This window comes from Jaculus jaculus, chromosome 16, assembly GCF_020740685.1.
Source record: "Jaculus jaculus isolate mJacJac1 chromosome 16, mJacJac1.mat.Y.cur, whole genome shotgun sequence".
Classification (NCBI taxonomy): domain Eukaryota; kingdom Metazoa; phylum Chordata; class Mammalia; order Rodentia; family Dipodidae; genus Jaculus; species Jaculus jaculus.
This window is the reverse complement of record NC_059117.1, coordinates 14,903,948-14,911,523: the sequence shown is the minus strand read 5'-3', so window position 1 is coordinate 14,911,523 and position 7,576 is coordinate 14,903,948.

Here is a 7,576-nt window from a genome sequence, read left to right as displayed (position 1 = left end):
TTTTGTTTTGCTTTGTTTTAGTGTTTCGAAGTAGGGGCCCGTTCTAGCCCAGGCTGGCCTGAAATTCACTTCGTAGTCTCAGGCTGGCCTCACCGCGATCCTCCTACCTCCGTCTCCTGAGCGCTGGGATTAAAGAAGTGCGCTACCACGCCCAGCAACAAAAATATTTTTTTAATCATTATTTTTACTACTAAGAATACCAGACGATTTGCCTTAGTTATGCCACGATATCTGGGTTGGAATCTGGGCGCCACCAATTTACCAGCTATAGGTGCTCAAGTAAAATGGAACCTCTTCAGGACCAGAGCTGGGTGTGGTCACCCACGCCTTTAATCCCAGCTCAGGAGACAGAGGTCTGTAAAGAGTTCAAGACCAGCCTGGGACTACAGAATGAGTTCCAGGTCAGCCTGGGCTAGAGTAAGACCCTACCTCAATAAAAAGATTTTTTTTTTTTTTTTTAATTTCGAGGTAGGGTTTCACTCTAGCCCAGACTGGCCTGTAATCCACTATGTAGTCTCAATGTGGCCTCAGACTTGTGTGTGTGTGTGTGTGTGTGTGTGTGTGTGTGTGTGTGTGGAAACCAGTGTCTTTTTCTCTGTAAGGAGTAAATGAGTCAATATTCATAAAGGGATTAATACATCCTTTGGTACTAGGTCTCTCTTATCCTGAGAGAATCAATTCAGTGTTTCTGGACCACAATTGCTGTCTGGTTTAGGAGATGAAAGCTGATCAAGCATCTGTCCAGCCCTCATTTTTGTTTGTTCTTTTTGTTTGTTTGTTTGTTCTTTTCGAGGTAGGGTCTCACCCTAGCCCAGACTGACCTGGAATTCACTGTGTAGTCTCAGGGTGGCCTCACACTCATGGCAATCCTCCCTCATTCTCCAGAATGCTGGGATTGAAGGCATGCACCATCACACTCAGCCTCATTTTTTATTTAAAAAACAATCATTTGGGTCTGGGTCTGCATGTGTGCGCGCACCTGCATGTATAGAGGTCAGGGGACAACCTAATAAGTGTCTGCGTTCCATCTCCTTTGCGACAGGGCTGAAGAGAGAGTTCTGAGGCAGTTTAGAGTGACTGGGCCCTGAAAGTAAAAAGCAGGAATGCCCTTTCCCTTGCATTCTTACTTTGCTAGAGATCTGAAAAGAATCTGGCTTCTCCTTATCTCTTGCTTAAAGGAGTTCCCTAGATCTGTTTTTCCATAAACAGCCTGAGCCCATTCCTGGGAAGGAGCATTCTTGAAAGGTTAAATTCTGATCCTGACACTGGGGTTGGCTAAACTCAGCCCAAAACTTGGGGTCTTGGCTGGTTAGTTCAGCCCCCATTCAGAATATAACTGACCCCAATTTGGAATACAGGGCAGGCTGTTCTCCCTCTTAAATTTGTTGGTGTATTGACAAAGAACCCCGAAATTTCTGTTTCACTTTGATTAATGCCATTCTCATCTTTTTTTAGAGAACCTTTCCATAGATGGCGGAAAAGACTGTGGAGACCCAAGACTCCTCCTGATGAAGAGATTAAGAGAAAGCCTAGTACTTAGCACTGGATGAGTCATCCCTATTGCACCTGCCAGGGCTCAGGGAGCAATGCAGACAGAGGCAGTCACAAAAAGCCTATGAGAGCCGGGCGTGGAGGCACGTGCCTTTAATCCCAGCACTCGGGAGGCAGAGGTAGGAGGATCACCAAGAGTTCAAGGCCACCCTGACACTACATAGTTAATTCCAGGTCAGCCTGGACCGGAGTGAGACACTACCTTGAAAAACCAAAAAGAAAGTCTATGAGTGCCAGCCAGAAAATTGCATGGTGATAGACATGAAGACCTTTGCTGATCCTTTGCTTTGGCTAGAAGGGCTTTTGTTGCTGGTTTGACTGTTATTTTCCTACTTCCACTGTGTCCCCAAGTTACTGGCTTCTCCAGCACCCAGTCAAGGAAAGTACTCACTGCTAGGTCAATTTGTTTTCAAGGGCTCTTGCCAGCCCACCTACCAGTCCACCTTCTTTTCTACACTGTGGTTTTAAATATTATTTATTTACTTATGCATACATGTGTGGGTGGGTATATATGGCACAGGAGCCAAGGAACACTTGTGAGGTCACAGGACAATTTCAAGGTGTCTGTGCTCCAACTTTGGTTTAGAAAAGATCTCTTATTGCTGCAAATAAACTGTCACAATGAGACAAACTCCAAACTAGCTGGCTGCCAAGCTCTGGATTCTCCTTGTTCCATCTCCTATTATCTCAAGCTCATTGGGACCACAGATGCATGTGCCTCTGTACATCTGGCTCCATGTAGGTGCTCGAGAACTAAGCCATGGCCAGCAGGCTTTGCAAACAAACGCTTTTAACTTCTGGCCATCGCCCTAGCCCCAGATTTTCTGTTTTGATGGAGCCCAATTTATTGATTTTTTTTCCTTTAATAATTGGTGTTTATTATATTGTATTTAAATATCTGTCAAAACCAGGCATGGTGGTATGTGCCATTAATCCCAGCACTTGGGAGGCAGAGGTAGGGGATATCACTGTGAGTTCGAGGCCACCCTGAGAGTACATAGTGAATTCTAGGTCAGCCTGGGCTAGAGTGAGACACTACCTTGAAGAACAAAACAAGACAAAAAAGTAAGTACCTGTCAAACCTAAAATCACTAAGACTTTCTTGTACATATTTTGCAGCACTGGGGAATACAGGAAGAGCTAGAGCATGCTAAAGAAACGCTCTGCCACTGCACTACACTTCCAACTACCTTTTTTTTTTTTTTTTTGAGGTAGGTCTCACTCTGGCCCAGACTGACCTGGAATTCACTATGTAGTCTCAGGGTGGCCTAGAACTCATGGCCATACTCCTACCTCTGCCTCCCAAGTGCGATTAAAGGCGTGCACCACCAAGCCTGGTGAAGTCTCTACCTTGTGTGTATAGACAGGTTGGAGTTCCTGGGAATGGAACTCAGAGTCCCATGCATGCTTTGTAAGCTGAAACCTTGTCTACCACTGAGTTAGATCTAATTGTTACATTTAGTTACTTACCACTAATTGTTACTAGCAGATAGAAATATAAACAAATTATATATTAACCTTGTATCTGTTAACTTTGTTAAAAATGTTATTAGAGCCACCCCAAGACTACATACTGAATTCCAGGTCAGCCTGAGGTAGAGTGAGACCAGCCCAGGTTCAATTTCCCAAACACTGACATAAAGCCAGACAGACATTCAATTGTAGTGGGAAGAGAACCTGGTGCATACACATCTGGGAGGGAATGTGGTGGCTTGAATCAGATGTTCCCCCATAAACTCATGTGTTCTGAATGCTTTGTCCCCAGTTAGTGGCAGTTTGAGAGGTGGATCCTTGCTGGTGAAAGCATGTTTCTGGGGGCAGACTGACCTCTTGAGACTGTAAACCAAAATAAAACCTTTCCTGCCATCAGCTGCTTTTGGTAGGGTACCTTATCCCAGCAACAAGAAGGTTAACTACAACAATAAGAAAATATGTAAAAGAAGGGCTGGAGAGATGCTTAGTGGTAAAGGCGTTTGCCTCTGAAGCCAAAGGACCCAGGTTCAATTCCCCAGGACCCACATAAACCAGATACACAGGGGGCCAATGAGTCTGGAGTTCATTTGCAATGTCTGGAGGACCTGGCATGCCCATTCTCTCTCTTCTCTCTATCTCTGTCTGCTTGCAAATAAATAAATAAAATAATATGAATATTTAAAAAAGGAAAATATGTACAAGAAGAAATATGTGTCCAAGCTGGTGGCACACACCTTTAATTACAGAACTCTGGAGGCAGAGGTGGGAGGATCGCTGTGAGTTCAAGGGCCACCCTGAAGCTATGTAGTGAATTTTAGGTCAGCCTGAGCTAGAGTGAGACCCTACCTCGATAAACAAGAACAAAAAAACAAAACAACAACAACAACAACAAAAAAAAACAGAAGAATGTTAAAAGTGAAAGGAAGGGTAGGACTGCATCCAATACAATGTTTCCGACACAAATTGGACTCAATATTCATGACCTCACAGTGCATAGCACTACCTTCACAGACCCTGATAATAGGAGGAAAAGATGATGACATCAAAATAAAAAGAGACTAATGGAAAGAGGAAGGAAATATGATGGAGAGTGGATTTGTGAAGTGTAAAGTAAGGAAGGGGAAGGATTTATCATGGTTTATTGCCTATAATTATGGAAGTTGTCAATACGATAAAGTTAAAAAAATAAAATAGGGCTGGAGAGACGGTTTAGCGGTTAAGGCACCTGCTTGCAAAGCCTAAGGACCCATGCCCAACTCTCCAGATCCCATATAAGCCAGATGCACAAGGTGACTCATGTGCACAAGGTCACATATGTGCACAAGATGGCAAATGTGTCTGCACTTCAATTTCACTGGCTATATATAAAGAAAATGTGCAACAGGGCTGGGCAGATGGCTCAGTGGTTAAAGGCACTTGTTTACAGAGCCTGATAGCCCAGGTTCAATTCCCCAGGACCCACAAAAAGCCTAATGAACAAAGTGGTGCATGCATTTGGTGTTTATTTGCAGTGACTAGAAGACCTCGTGTCCACCCTCTTTCCTTGCAAAAAAAAAAAAAAAAAAATACTTTTTGAGGGCTGGAGCAATGGCTTAGTAGTTAAGGAGCATGCCTGCGAAGCCTAAGGACCCCAGTTTGATTCTCCATGTCCTGCACATGGTGGCACATGTGTCTGGAGTTCATTTGCAGTGGCTAGAGGCCCTGGTGCACCCATTCTCATTTCTTCCCCCCATCTCTAATCAATAAATAAAATCTTAAAAAATATTTTTTGAGGGGCTGGAGAGATGGCTTAGTGGTTAAGGCACTTACCTGGAAAGCCAAAGGACCCAGGTTTGGTTCCCCAGGACCCACATAAGCCAGATGTACAAAGTGGCACATGTGTCTGGAGGTCATTTGCAGTGGCTAGAGGTCCTGGTACGCCCATTCTCTATCTGCCTCCTTCTCTCTCTACTGAAAATTAAAAATATTTTTTGAGCTGGCTGTAGTGGTGCACACCTTTAATCTCAACATTTGGGAGGCAAAGGTAGGAAGATTGCTACCAACCTGTCAGCCTGGGCTAGAGTCGCTACCTCAAAAACAAACAAAGCAAACAAACAAAAAACGGACTGTGGGAGAGATGTCTAAATGAACTTGCTCATTAGCCTGTTTGGCCTAAATTCAATTCCCTGGCACCCACATAAATTTGGATGCAAAGGGGTACAAATGTCTATAATCCCAATTACCTACAGCAGTCGTAGGCAAAGCCAGGAGAATAGAGAAGCTCATGAACCAGTTAGATGTTACACATGCAGCAGCAAATTGGGGAGATCCTGTCTTGAGCAAGATGGAAGGAGAAAACAGGCACCCTGAAGCTGTCCTCAGACCCTCCACACATGCCCTGTGGCATGTGCACATGCATTATACATATCACACACATACAAGTCAATAAAGCAAACAAAATACGCCAGCCAGACGAACAGGTGTTAACTGGAGACTGGTGACTGGCACTGGCCAGGGCAGTCTTGTGGGACTCAGTCTTTTAGCTTGTGGAGTCGTCTACACTAACTTGCCGTGGGTTAGTTCCAGAATGGGACAGCCACTACCCTGAACTGTTATACTGCCAGTTTGAGTCTGGAGCGTTCAAGAATCAGTTTTGTGGGGAGAGGGGAAAACTGATTGTTATTGAAACACTTTAAGGGTGGCAGGACCCCCAAAAGTACAAGCGAGGAATGTCCTTCAGCCATGGAAAAGGCATCTGGTTCTTCATCTCTTTTTCCCCAAAGGAGTCTTTGTAGCCTCCACCATGCTAGAGGCCAGGTAACTAAGGTTTTCTGGACCTTTAAAAAAATACTTATTTGAGAAAGAGAGAGTAAGAGGCAGAGAGGGAGACAATGGGTGTGCCAGGGCCTCCAGCTACTACAAGCAAACTCCAGATGCATGTGCCACCTTGTGGCTTACATGGGTCCTGGGGAACTGAACCAAGGCCCTTTGACTTTGGAGGCAAATGCCTTAACCACTAAGCCATCTCTCCAGCCCTTTTTCAGTTTTTTTGTGGAAGGGTTTCACTGTAGCCCAAGCTGACCTGGAATTCACTATGCCGTCTAAGAGTGACCTTGAACTGTGGCAATCCTCCTACCTCTGCCTCCCCAGTGCTGGGATTAAAGGCGTGTGCCAACATGCCTGGCAGAATATGGTTTGTCCTCTTTTTTTTTTTTTTTTTTTTTACTTGTTTTAACTAATGGCTATGATAGTAGGTATCAAGTGATATCTTTTTTTCTCAATTTTTATTAACATCTTCCATGATTGTAAAAAGTATCCCATGGTAATACCCTCCTTCCCCCCACTTTTCTCTTTGAAATTCCATTCTCCATCATATCCCCTCCCCATCTCAATTGGTCTCTCTTTTATTTTGATGTCATGATCTTTTCCTCCTCTTATGATGGTCTTGTGTAGGTAATGTCAGGCACTGTGAGGTCATGGATATGCAGACCGTTTTGTATCTGGAGGAGCACGTTGTAAGGAGTCCTACCCTTCCTTTGGCTCTTATATTCCTTCCACCACCACTTCTGCAATGAACCCTGAGCCTTGGAAGGTGTGATCAAGATATTTCAGTGCTGAGCACTCCTCTGTCATATCTTCCCAGCACCATGATGCCTTCTGAGTCATCCCAAGGTCACTGTCACCTGAAAAGAGAAGGTTCTCTACAAAAAGTGGGAGTAGCATTAATAGAAGGGTATGAATATTTCAGCTGCAATTGAGAGATTACAACGTTTGAGATTGGGTCAGCTGACCTGCATTGGGGCAACAGGAAGAATGCAGACTCTTTTGAAGGGGCCTGAATGCTCAAGGAATGTCCTATTCTTCAACGTCTGCTTTATTCCCCTCTGGATTAACAAACTGGCACCTACCTGGTATTGTGGAGTATAAGAAATGCTGGCAAGTTGGTGAAGGAGCACACCTGTGCGCACAGCACCTCGGGCTGAAGAGACCCCCTCCTCTGCAAAACCCAGGGAAAAGTGGGGAGGACCTTGGGCTTGGCCTCAGTTTCTGGGGCTGCCCTGACTCTGCACATGTGATCCTCTAATGTCAGCCTGTCCCCTACCTGCCCCTGGCTGACACAGAGCCCTGGGCATGGAAGGGAATGTGTGCTCAGAATGCACAGGGCTCACTCAAAAGGGAAAACAAAGTATGTGAAAAGCTATGGGTGTGGACATGCTTGAGGTACAAGGTCACTGAGAAGTCAAGCTGGAGCTGAGCAGTAAACCTCCTCCCTGTAGACCAGCTGATGGAAGGCGGAAAAAAGCTGCACTGCATGCAGCCCTATGGGGGACAGAAGTCATCAGTGGTGAAAACAGTGAACCCTGCAAGCCTCAAGTTTGGCCAGACAGGCCAAGTGACTGAACAGGCGCAACAGTGGCATGTCTGTTATGGGGAAAACCAACTGCTCTCTGGACTGGAGGCTCACTCTATGGGAAGGAATACATGCCTGGTACTGAATACAGCAACAACCCCACTCCTCTGGCAACAATTTTTTTAGGGTAATATTTTTTTATTGACAACTTCCAGTTATAGG